The following is a 12,539-nucleotide window of genomic DNA, read 5'->3' as shown; positions in this document are numbered from 1 at the left end:
ATGAGGGGCAGGAAGCTGGAGGGATTTATCTTCCAACTCTGGGCGTTAATGCCCCAGAACTCCCAACCTGCCTGGTGTGTGGGGCAAGCGTGGCCCAGGGACCAAAGAATACCCTCAGGAGAGAAATGCAGCAAGCCATGGATGCATTTGGGGATGCCAGGGAGGGCTGAGGGGGTGGGGGCCATGTGTCGAGAATGACTACTATGCCACCTATAGGCTGTGTGAGAAGAAAAGTGTCTGGCACACGGAAGCCCTGGAGGACTGTGCGCTCTTACTGGTATCTGTCTCCCAGTCAACTTCTTTTGTCCCAGCAGAGCCCCAACAGAACCTTTTCCTCACAGCCGTGCACTTCAAGAGAGGCTGCCTCCAGCCAAGCCACAGGGCTGGCATCTTGATTGATCAAAATCAATCATGGTGCCTTGGGCCTCTTGTCCATGATTGGTTTAGACACGGACCTAGGATGCCTTCCTGGTCCATGAGGCACAAGTGCGAACAAGCCCCCTCCCAAGAAGGATCCAGGAAGAGGGTCTCCTGAAAGCCTTTATGTGTTCCCCTGCCTGGACTCTCTCCTGGGGTCGTGACTGCCACAACCCAGGTGTCCTCAGCTGGGGCAGGGACAATATTCTGGTAACTTCTAGAAAGTGGCTCCAGTCTGACACCTAAAACTTTCGTCAGGTGGGAAATCAGAGCACAAGTTTAGCTCCAAGATAGGCTTCCTATAGAATCCATATGCATGTATTTCCTTCTTTAAGAAGAAAAAAAGAGAGAGAGAGAGAATGCCCTGGCATTTTTCCTTTAGAACCACCCTCTCTGTCTCCACAAATGGATCAAATTTGCAATCAGTGTGCGTGCTTCCCACTCTAAAGGTCTGGAGGGCCGGGTCTGGAAAAGAGGAAGGCAATCTGTGACAGAACCAAGGAGGTTGGAGAGGCTTCCACATTCCTGCAAATTCACACCTCTCTGAGACAGGATCAGGGCGCTGCACTTGGTGGTATCCTAAGGACTTCCAGGGTCTTCTGGGAGCCTGGGAGGCCAGATGAAATCATTGGGTTATGAAGCAATTTTACTTGGAATGAATGGTGAATTATTTTTCCTTTGACAAAGAAACACTAGCTGTATCTGGCCTCTTTTTTCTTGGTAATTAATTTTAGGAAGGACTTTTGAATGCAATTAAGATGAGGTTGGATGAGGTCATCCTTGGTGTTGTCTTGGAGCTGCAGAGCCCAGCAATGTCTATAACAAACAAGGAGCTGGAGGGAAGGATCATAAATGACCTGAGGCCCGAGCTGTGCAGGAGGGACGTGAGGACTCAGGCCCCGGATTTGGGAGACCCCCGGGGCTGCAGGCCTCACCCGGCCCCATCGCGGGAGAGACAATGCATCAGAGAGAAGGCCTGTCACTGTGGCTATTTTAAAATGGGCTGGCAGAGTTGTATGAACCCTCCAGGTAAACTTAGGGCATTGGCCATTATAAAATAGGAGCCCAGGAAGAGGGGACATTAATACTCTTAATAATCATGACGGTGGTAATTCTGCACAAGGCACTTTTTCTATTTCCTACAGCTCTCCTGCAAGGTAAACATTATTATTCCCATTTTCGTATTTGAGGAAATCGAGGCTCAGAGGAGTTGTGTAACTTACCCGGGATAGCCCGGTAGGTGGGTAACCAACTGTGCTGGTTTGCCTGGGACTGTCTTGGGTTTAGGACTAAGATTTCCGCAACCCTAGAAACCTTCATTTCTGGGCAAACCAGCACGGTTGGTCACCCTAGCAGTATCAGAGGCAAGATGAACACCATGTCCACCTGGTCTCCAAGCCTGTTGCTCTCATGTCTACACTATGCCATCTGCTGGCTTCCAGGTCTCACGAGATCCTCACGTGCAAGGTAACACTCCTTACCTAAGGCCACACAAGTAGGAAGCTGGGAGGAAGAGTTAGAACCCGGGACTGCCTTTCTCCAGAATCTGTGTTTTTCTTATAAAGCCATTTGCTGCTGCAAATGAGTAGGTACGTCTACTGGTTACACCTTGTGGGGGCGGTGCACACGTGCTGGGGGAGGAAGCTGAGTCTTTGCAATGTCCACATCCTTGCCTGCCTGCCTGGAGCTGTACCCAGAAGAGAGCGGGCACTCATTAAAACTTTGTAGAGCAAAGAAGAGGAGAGATTACACATGGGTTTGCTTTCATTTAAATAGCAACACAAACGTTCAACTAACTACTCAGTAATTGGCAGACATAAATACAGACATAAAATAAGGATCAGTTTTAAGAGAACTACAAACACATCAGTACAATGTGGTAACTTTTCTCATTAGAATCAACAGTTGTCCCTTGTTATGTGACATAATCCAATTCTGATGTTCTTTCAGGGCTAGGTTAAACTGAAGCCTCTCACTCTCAATCTCTCTCTCTCTCTCTCTGTGTGTACATATCTTCTGTGAATATATTCACAGAAGTTTTTCAAGCTGTTTCTCCTTCATTGAAGCTGTTTTGAATTTATGAGCAAGTGCAGTGGAAAACTCGCTCTTTCATTGTGGCTGGCATTGAGTATCACATTTTGCTTCTTGTCCTAATTATCCTAAGATTTGTTTCTGTGTTTTGCTACTCCCCAGCATCTCTGTCTTCCTAGCCACCCTGGGTCCAGGGCCGCTGTGTCCTCATTCCTCATAGCTAGAACAGAGCCCAAGCAGAAGGATGTGCCAGCTGAGTCTATTTTGAGTGACTTCTGAGTCTTGGCTGTTGGCAGAATGCTGGCGTGTTCTGACATCCACTACTCCTCTCTTTCTATGGTAATAGAAGCCTGACATTTTGGCTGAGCCCTGGCCACCCCCAAAGTGAAAACTACATTTCCCAGCATTCTTTGCAACTAGCTGTTTCTGTTTGATGAAGGTATGAATATGACTTGTGTAAGCTCTGAGTTGTGCCCTTAGGTGGAGAGTTCTACCCTCTCTGACACCCTTTCTTCCCTTCCTACTGGTTGGAATACAAATGTTAGTGGACTCTGCGGGAGCATTTGTTCATTCATTTAACTAACATAATCAAGCAAACAAGGAAACAAGACTCTGTGAGGGATAATTCGCAGAAATAACAGACCATAGAAATAGACTCACAGAGACATCAGATATTGGAATGGTTGGGGGCAGACTATAAAGCAACATCATAGGGATGACACACAGCATGATGAGAAGGTTGCACCATGGCAGCTGCCTGGCTAGTCTAAATATGTGAGGGAGAAACAAATGTTTATCTTGGGCCTCAGCTATAGTAGTTGAACCCATATACTGGTCATACGTGGCCTTTTTTTTTTTTTAAGTAGGCTCCACACCCAGCATGGAACCCAACACAGGGCTTGAACTCACAACCCTGAGATCAAGACTTGAGCTGAGATCAAGAGTTGGATGTTTAATCGACTGAGATACCCAGGCACCCCATACATGGCCTTTCTATAGCAGCTATTGTTACTCATGAGCCATTGTCTTCCAATATTTGCATATGCTATCATACCTACTAGCATGAACATTGTTGTGGAAGAGCTTAAGCTGACACTAAACAACATATTCACTTCCAGGGTTTTCTGATCAGAATTTTTATTAGAATCTAATCACTTCTTTCTTAAATGAAGACAGTTAGGAGGCAACTACAGGAGTCCAGTGACGGGGACCTAGAGGTGTTGGTGGTGGTAGAAAAAGAGAGAGAGAGACAATGATGGTAAAGAGGAGAAAGAAGGAAGAGGAGCAGGTAGGAGAGGAGGAGCTATAATGAGGGGTTTGGGGGTTCCCATAAGGAATCTGCACTCAAGCTGAGACTGGCAGGGAAAGTAAGGAGTTTGAGGTCAAAAGAAGGTTGCCAGGTAAAATACAGGGCACCCAGTTACATTTGAATTTCACATAAACAACAAATGTTGCATGGGACGTCCTTATACTAAAATTTTTCATTGTTTATCTGATATTCAAATTTAACTGCACCTTCTGTTTTTGTTGTTTTGTTTTGTTTGAGTGTCTGGCAGCTGGAGATGGAAAAGGGTATTCAGGACAGGGGAACAGCATGTGCAAAGCCATGATTGCTGGTGGAAGTGCAGTATCAGCAAGAAACAGTAGGAAGACCAGTGTGACTGGGCACAGAGAGCCTCCTTTTTTCTTATCTGTAAAATGGGGTTGCAATAGTACATAAATCACAGGACTGTTAATATGTAAGGGCTTAGCATAGTGTCTGGTGCATAGTTAGCAAGCAGTAAATTTCATGCGCTATCACCCTACCTCTTCCTCCTCTTTTTTTTTTTTTTTGCAGAAATCCATTGCATTCATTTATTTATTGTAATTAACATATAATGTATTATTTGTTTCAGGGATACTGGTCTGTGATTCATCAGTCTTACACAACACCCAGCGCTCACCACAACACACACCCTCCCCAATGTCCATCACCTGGTCACCCCATCCCCCCACTCCCGTCCCCTCCAGCAACCCTCAGTTTGTTTCCTAAGGTTAAGAGTCTCTTATGGTTTGTCTCCCTCTCTGGTTTCATCTTGTTTCATTTTTTCCTCTCTTCCCCTATGATTCTCTGCTTTGTTTCTTAAATTCCACATATCAGTGAGATCATATGATACATGTCTTTCTCTGATTGACTTATTTCACTCAGCATAATACCCTCTAATTCCATGCGTATCATTGCAAATGGCAAGATTTCATTTTTTGATGGCTGTGTAATATTCCATTTGTGTGTGTGTGTGTGTGTGTGTGTGTGTGTGTGTGTGTGTATTACATCTTCTTTTTCCATTCATCTGTCGATGGACATCTGGGCTCTTTCCATAGTTTGGCTATTGTGGACATTGCTGCTATGAACATTGGTGTGCAGGTGCCCCTTCAGGTCACTGCATTTGTATCTTTGGGGTATATACCCAGTAGTGCAATTGCTGGGTCATAGGGTAGTTCCATTTTCAACTTTTTGAGGAACCCTCCCAGAACTGTGCCCCTTGCCTTCAGAGTCCTTATCTTCATTTGATTATGCAATTAACCTCTTTTCTTCAAATAGACTGTGAGTACCTTGATGGCAGGGTCCACACCTGCTTTTGCTCACCACTGTGTCTCTTCTCCCGCCCTCACCACTATGCCTGGCACATTGTATGTACATAAAAATACTTGTGAAATAAAATAAAGTGTGGTTGAGTAACTTGTCTAAAACCATCCATTTGGCAAGGAGAAGAATGGAGGTTCAAATCTAAGGAACAAAGAAAACACAGGCTCCCTAACATGGGGTATAGGGTCCCCCGGGACGCTGCTGCAGCCTCTGTGGAAAGCAGTTCCATGGGTTAGGCAGAACTCTTCAGCAAGGCTACCTGAGACAGAACCCAGGCTCCACTGCTAACTATCTGGGTGGTCTCTGGACTTGCCTCTCTGGATCTCAGCTTCTCTACCTGTAAAATGATGGTAAAAAGAAAAAAAAAAAACTTCTCTCATAGGATTGTTGTGAGGATTGAGTCAATACCTCTGGAACCCTTAGGACGGTGTCCAGAACATCCTAAGCACTCAGTAGATGTGAACTGCTGTTAAGCCATCTCTGCCTTGCTCAATGTATTCCTGCCACACCCGAAGAACTCCTGTTTACCTCAGGGCCTTTGCATGTGCTGTTTCCGCTGCTGTCAAAGCCCTTCTCGTGCTTTTTTTTTTTTCTTGGCCTGGCCAGTTCCTTCTCATACTACACATCTCAACTCCTTTCTCAGAAGAGTCTTCTCTCCTCCCACGCAGTGACAACGCATCTCCTGCCCCACCCTCTCCTGCTGGAACACTGACCTCAGTATGCAGTGAAATGTGTGCATTTGGTATGTATTTATTTAGGGTCTGTTTTCTTCCTCCAGACTGTAAGTTTTGTGAGGGCAGGGCCCTCTTCTGGCTTGCTCCCTATGAGACTCACAGTGACCAGCACAGTGCCAGCCATGCAGTAGCTCTCAGTCAGTGTTTGGCCCCAAAACCATGAAGACAAAGCCGGTATGACACGTAGCTGATGGTATAGAATGGAGAAAGGGGCAGGTGCGGAAGGGGCTGGGAAGTGGGGATGACTTTGCCTTTAATGGAAACAGGGAGCCAGGGAGGGACCTGGATTACGTTCAGTTCAGTAAATGTTTATTGAGTGTTCGGCCTGTTGTTCTACTTTTTTCCCATCAGTTAACCACACAAGCCAGTACGTGAAAAACATCTCATGGGCCAAGTAGCACAGATTAAAGCTCTTATGACCTTGAAAGCTATTTCCTCCCGTAGTGGTTGCCTTAAGATTTCTCTGTGTGTCTAGAGATGAAAATAAGAGTAGCAATGGCTGCCAGGAATTGCCAATTTTAAAATACACATTATATAAAATCGTTTTTAAAAATCCCACAAGGTATTCCTCCCCCTTCCCCTTTTTATGGATATGCTGAGTCTTAGAAGGGACATGTGATTTGCCCAAAGTCACAGAAAGTAACAGAACTGCTGGGATTTGAACCCTGTCTGTCTGGCTCTAAAGCCCATGCTCTTATGCATCCATCCAACAGTCTCCGAAAAGCTGGACCTTGAGTTGGTTCGGCTACCTGTCCCAGCTCGGCATGGTGCAACACAGTTTACCACCAGACTGGCATGTCCGCCAGCCCCTGCCGCAGGGGGAGCAAACTCAGCAGTCATTACTCTGGCTCGATACTCTTTGATTCTTTGATCCTTTGATTTATCAATCCATTTATTCATTCATTCAATAAAATGAGTCGCACGAGGCCAACACACACGGGAAATTGCAATGAAATGTAACTACATTAAGAGTCACACGTGTGGGTGAGAGTTGATCCTTGTGTTGCCAAGGTTCCCAGGATTTGGGCACCAGACAAGCCCTTGCAACTCTTGGACGGTGTCCAGGAATGGACATCCACAGAGAAGACATCAGAGCAAGGTGGTTCCTGTCAGAGTCCGAGGGGTGTCCAAGTACATCTCACCTCTAGCCTTAACAAAAAGCGATTGCACTGTGTGTGTGTGTGTGTGTGTGTGTGTGTGTGTGTGTGTGTGTGTGCGTGCGCGTGCAGGTACGTAAGTGTGTGTGTGCTTGAAAAAGAATGACCAAGAATGGCCATAATGTTTCTTTTCTTTGGTGGTTTCTTTCTTGACCTATCATGGTGTTTTTAAAAATCTACTACTTGAGGGTTAAATGGGTGATGGGTATCAAGGAGGGCACTTGTTGTGATGAGCACCGGGTGTTGTATGGAAGCGATGAATCACTAAATTCTACACCTGAAACTAATATTACACTGTATGTTAATTGAAATTTAAGTAAAAACTTGGAAAAAAAATAAAAGTTTACTACTTGATAGCTATCGAAGTAAAGAAAAACAAAAATTATTAGCCTGAATTTTATCATTTATCTTTAAATTGTCTGACACGCTGGAAAAATGAAAATGTAAGAGCATTGAACTTATGCAAATACTCAGGGAGTGTGTCTTTGTATCTGGTAGCTCACACACACATGCATTTCTTTCTTCTCAGAACTGTGGAAACACAGCACAAAATCAACTCAACCATTTTTATTTTACTTCTTGATACACGCCCAGTCTACCAATGCTCTCTGGCTTCAGATCACTGATGAGTAAGGAAGCACCAGAAGGAAAGATAGGGCTCCCCTATCATTTTCAGCGTAAGTGATTGGCTAATGCAGGGAAGTCACAGGAGTGAGGAAGGCTGTGATAATGATGCCAGTACCCTGTGGCTGCGTCTGACAGGTTCTAGTTGTAATAAAAAGTCTGACCTCTAGGAGATGTCAGAGCCCCTGCTACCCTGTCACCGATGTCACATGCCTACCTTGAACTCGCTTTGTGTCTTACTAGGCTCTGCATTGTAAGCCCATCGGGATTCTGTGCTCACAGGGTCTCCCAAAGACCCTCTTTGTGAATGCAAGGGCAAGGAGTAGCCAGCGTACGTATTATATGTATCTCCTCTGCTCGTGGGCACACTCTGTTGGTCCATCGGACTTCACTTACAAAACACAAGTTCAAGGATAAAATTGTTAAGAATCTCAAGATGTTGATGGCAGAACGTTAAACCAAGCACGGGGCTCTTCTAAGTGTGAGGCCCTGTGTGCCTGAACAGGTCCCATGGCTGTGGGGCTGGCCCTGTCCCCACGGCCTCAGTGAACTTTTGCTGATGAATGAAAATCTTCCGCAAGGTGGTCATACTTGACTTAGGATGGATTGGCCAAATGGAAGTCTCCCAGGCAGAGAAAGGGAGGCCTACCATGCAGGAGAAGGCATTGCAGACGGGGAACTGTGGTCAAATTGGCATAGCTCAAGAGTCTTGTTCCAGGGAGGGAAGGGTGATGATGAGGCTGAATAGGCGAGCTGGAGCCAAGTTGGAAGGGTCTTTGCATTCTAAACTAAGGAAGTTGGATCTCTTACCTATTGGCAATAGGAAACTGCTGAAGATGCCATTAGATCCTGGATTCAGAAAGAGGGCTCTGTTGCGGGGGAGACTGGATGGGAGGGGAGCGACGATGAGGCTGATGCACATAGTCGAAGTCTAGAGGCAATGGGTCTGGACCTGTGGGGGTGGGAAGGGGCTCCCTAGGAGGAGAGGTCAGAGGTACAACCAATAGGGCAAGTCGGGCAGCCCACGGAAGTGGGGCAGATGGATGGAAATGGAGGGTGAACCTTGGGGTTCTCATTTGGGTAGCCAGCTTCTCTGGCATCCAAACCCAGAGGGCCTCGGAGATACCATTGGACCTAGAGGCTTCTGAAAATCCCTGTGTGATCGGTTGCCTGCAAATTCTTCCATTCACTGTTCCCTCCTGCTCAGAACAAGAGCATGAAAGCAAGGCAAAGAAAACACAGCACAGGGCATGCTATTTTTAAGAAAGCCCAAGGCACACATAAAAACACAATATTTCAAGGCCTCGTTTATTTGCAGGGAAGAGACCGTGTCAGGCTGAGGGTTCTGGACAGTGCCCCACCCCCCACTGGCCTCTGTAAACACTCCTGAATGATGAATAATAGTAGTACCAGTGTTAAAGCCACTCGTCAGGGGCTTGGCATGAGCACGCCGTGATTTCAGAGGTCCCTCCTGAGTAGTGAGTGGTTCTCTTGAATTCCAAGAGGCAGAACTGACTGCGTGTAGTTTCTAAGCAGAGCTATTGCTAAGAGGAAGATTGAAAGGCATGTTTGTGCCAACAGAAACTTTCTGTTGTTGTTATTTACTTATTAGGTCATAAAGTCATCCACACCATATGCTTGCAGCATACATTCCCTTATGTTACTTGATTTTCTGAACGCTCCTGGGTGGGAGCCTGGGCCCATCTAATTGATGAGAGGAAAAGAGGCTCCTAGAGGCCAGTGGCTTCCTAAGGCCATGTGCTGGAAAACACTAGAACTTTCTCCAGGGCTTCTCAGCCCAACTTCCCCTGAAATCAATGCTTCACATTTTCCCACAGAAGCACTTCCTGTCAAGAGAGAGGCTGTCTTGGAGGTTCTAGAGGGAAGCTTACAGTGGTCCCCTCCGATAAAGAAAATGTACGTTAAGTCTCATATTTATCTCGATACATGCCAACCTTGCATCTTGTAGTAGATTATAATCGAGAATGTTTTTTAACATAGACATAATGCCATGGAGCATCTTATGCAGTAAAATAGATGCTCCAAGAAGACACGCTGCATTTATCCTGTAGCTTAGCCACTGGGTAGGGTGCTTAACCGCTCGTGGAGGTGGATCGCATCACACTGTAGCTGCCGCTGTCATCTACAGACAGATGAGATGATGTATGAGTGTCCCCAGCCGTGCTGCATGACAAGCAAGCCCAGAATCTCAGCAGCACTCAACAATATGTACTCATTTAGTTCATAGGTCACCTGGAGCTTGACCGATCTGGGCTGGGCTTGGCCCACTGATCTCAGTCAGCCAGGCTCACCTGGGCAATGAGGCTGTACTCCACACACCCCTCATCCTGCTCCAAGATCCAGTGTGCTAACCCAGGCAGACCCAGGCACCTTCTTGTTGCCATTCTGACACAGAAGTCAGATCATGAAAACACAGCCAAGCCACCGGTCACGTTGCACCTGCTAACTTTCCATTGACCCAAGTCATACGGCTGAACCCAAAGTCAAAGTGGGGGGAAGTATTCCTCTTTCTTCAAGAGGAATGAACTGAGAACTCACATGGTGAAGGGTGTGGACACAGGAAGAGGAGAGGAATGGGGGCTACTCTCGAAATCCCCCATAATGGCGGGATGATGGGCGGATTATTTGATGTCCCTCCTACAGGCTCGAGTGAGGGAATCTGGATTTTTGATGGCAGCTCGGCTGCTTCCTAGCCATGTCACCTCAGATAAGACTCTTGCTCTCTCTGGGCCTCACTCTTCCCATCTGTATAATAGGGACAATCAAACCCCATGCCTGGATTATCTTAGGAAAGAGAAATCAGCCTTTTACTGAGGATGGCAGATGAGTATGCTTGTTCACATGTGTCCACGCCTCCAGCTGTCACTTGCTCTGCAGGAGGCATTGGTACCCATGATTTGCAGAAGGGGCTCTGAGCTCAGGGAGATTGTGGAATTTGAACTTGGGGACCAACTTAGGCTCGTTCCAGCTTTTTCCTAGGCCCCCACTGGCATTAAATACTTGTTACGTGATTGTTCCATCAATTCATAGGTTGGAAGAAGCTACTATTAAGGTAATAGTAATTGGGCATGAAGCAAAAGGTGGGAAAAATAGACCTGATACCTGTCCACACCCCAGGCCTTAGGATGGCAGCCTGCACTGAGAAGGGCTCGGTGAAGGTTAAGGGTGATGCTGCCGCTCTCTGGAATAGAATTCTGGAAGAGAATCACTTTTTATCGAGCCCAGGATTTTAAACGAGGCCAAGCACATCCAGAAATTTCTAGGATTCTTCTGGGTTTGAAAACACTGTGGATGTGGTCCAAATCCTTTGTTTTCCAGCGGAGAAAATGGAGTCTCAAAACTGTGAGTGACTTTTTAGGGTCACTCAGCTAGTTAGTGGCAGGGCTTATCCGTCTCTGTTTCCCTCTCTGTCTGTCTGTTTCTCACACACACACGCTCAGCCCAGCTGGGGCGGCGGGGGTGGGGAGTAGGTGCGGAGTGGTGGCCATTTCCTTACAGTGAGCGACCAGAACACAGAAAATGCCCATTGTCACCCTCTGCCTTTCAGAGTGGTGTTGAGAAATCAGTGAAGGCGAAGGTCTCTCCTCCCTGGAAGCCAAAGGAGGGTGTGAACACTTAACTGCCCTTCAAACCATCCGTTTGTACAACTTTCCATGGACTAATGCCTACCCCCACTGTCCCCACTCCAGGATCCTCATGGAAACACGACCAAGCTCCAGAAGCAGAGTGGAGCCGGCAGAGGGGGACCTGTCCAAGAGCAGGGACATGGTGGATGGCGGAGCTGTCAAAACAGGAAACAGATTTGCAACGGTTGTTTCAGGCTAGTTAACCGTGCACGCGAGGGAGCCAGCCAGGCCGCGACAGGCTGTTTGGCAGGCTTGGGCAGCTCGGGCTGGGTTTGCACTTCTGTCTATGTGGTTTGGGCCTTCACATGGTCCAGACAGCTGCCCCCTTCTGCCACCCCCATGGCGGGAACAGCGGAGCTGAGCTGCTTCTGCCCGAGGACCAGCTCAGCTTCCTAAAAAGGAGGGCTCTGAGCCAGGGTGGCCACGGGGGGCACCGGTTTCACCGCTCACCGCTGTGTGATCTCCAGCAAGTCACGCAGCCTCTCTGTGCCTGGGTTTCCTTCTACTCAAAATAGGACAATGCCAGTGGACAGCAAATTTCATTCATAGTTAAATAACTCATCTACTGACAGAAGTGGAGGCTAAATTACATAATTTAGGATTCAGAACGATGCAAATGGAAGGCACTCAACAGATGTTCTCACTCTTTCTGACCCGTACTTGAGGCCAATGAAAGGGAGCTTTGGCTACTTGAGCTCTGTCCAGGGACATCAACACAGATTTCTCGGACCCAAGCATCCCTACTCTTTTTCTAAATTTAACACCCATCACTAATTGGACACCTGCTGTATGCCCACCATTGTGTTGGGCATTTGCACACAGTATCTTATTTTTTAAAATTTTTTAGAAGACTTTATTTATTTATTTATTTGAGAGAGAGGGAGAGAGTGCCAGCAGGAGGAGGAGCAGAGAGAGAGAGGGACAAGCTGACCTCTCACTGAGCACAGAGCCTGAGACAGGGTTCGATCTCAGGACTCCGAGATCATGACCTGAACCAAAATCAAGAGTTGGATGTTCAACCGACTGAGCCACCCAGGCACCCCACAGTACTTTATTTTAATGCAACAATAAATCTTTTAAGTAATGATATTATAACTAAAAATGGCCAGTGAATATTATTTGGACTTTCAGGATGCATTTTGAACACTTTGCATGTAGTAACTCTGTTAGGTTTTAGGTCTTATTTCCCTCATTTTGTAGATGTGGAAACCTTAATTTCCTCCGGATTAAAAGCAATCATGCACACACATACTCTCACACCCATGTGCATCTGTTCATGGAAACTTCATCACCAAATGGTGGG

The sequence above is a fragment of the Zalophus californianus genome, chromosome 2 (assembly GCF_009762305.2).
Source record: "Zalophus californianus isolate mZalCal1 chromosome 2, mZalCal1.pri.v2, whole genome shotgun sequence".
NCBI classification, from domain to species: domain Eukaryota; kingdom Metazoa; phylum Chordata; class Mammalia; order Carnivora; family Otariidae; genus Zalophus; species Zalophus californianus.
The sequence above is the reverse complement of the archived record's forward strand: the minus strand, read 5'-3'. Positions refer to the sequence as shown.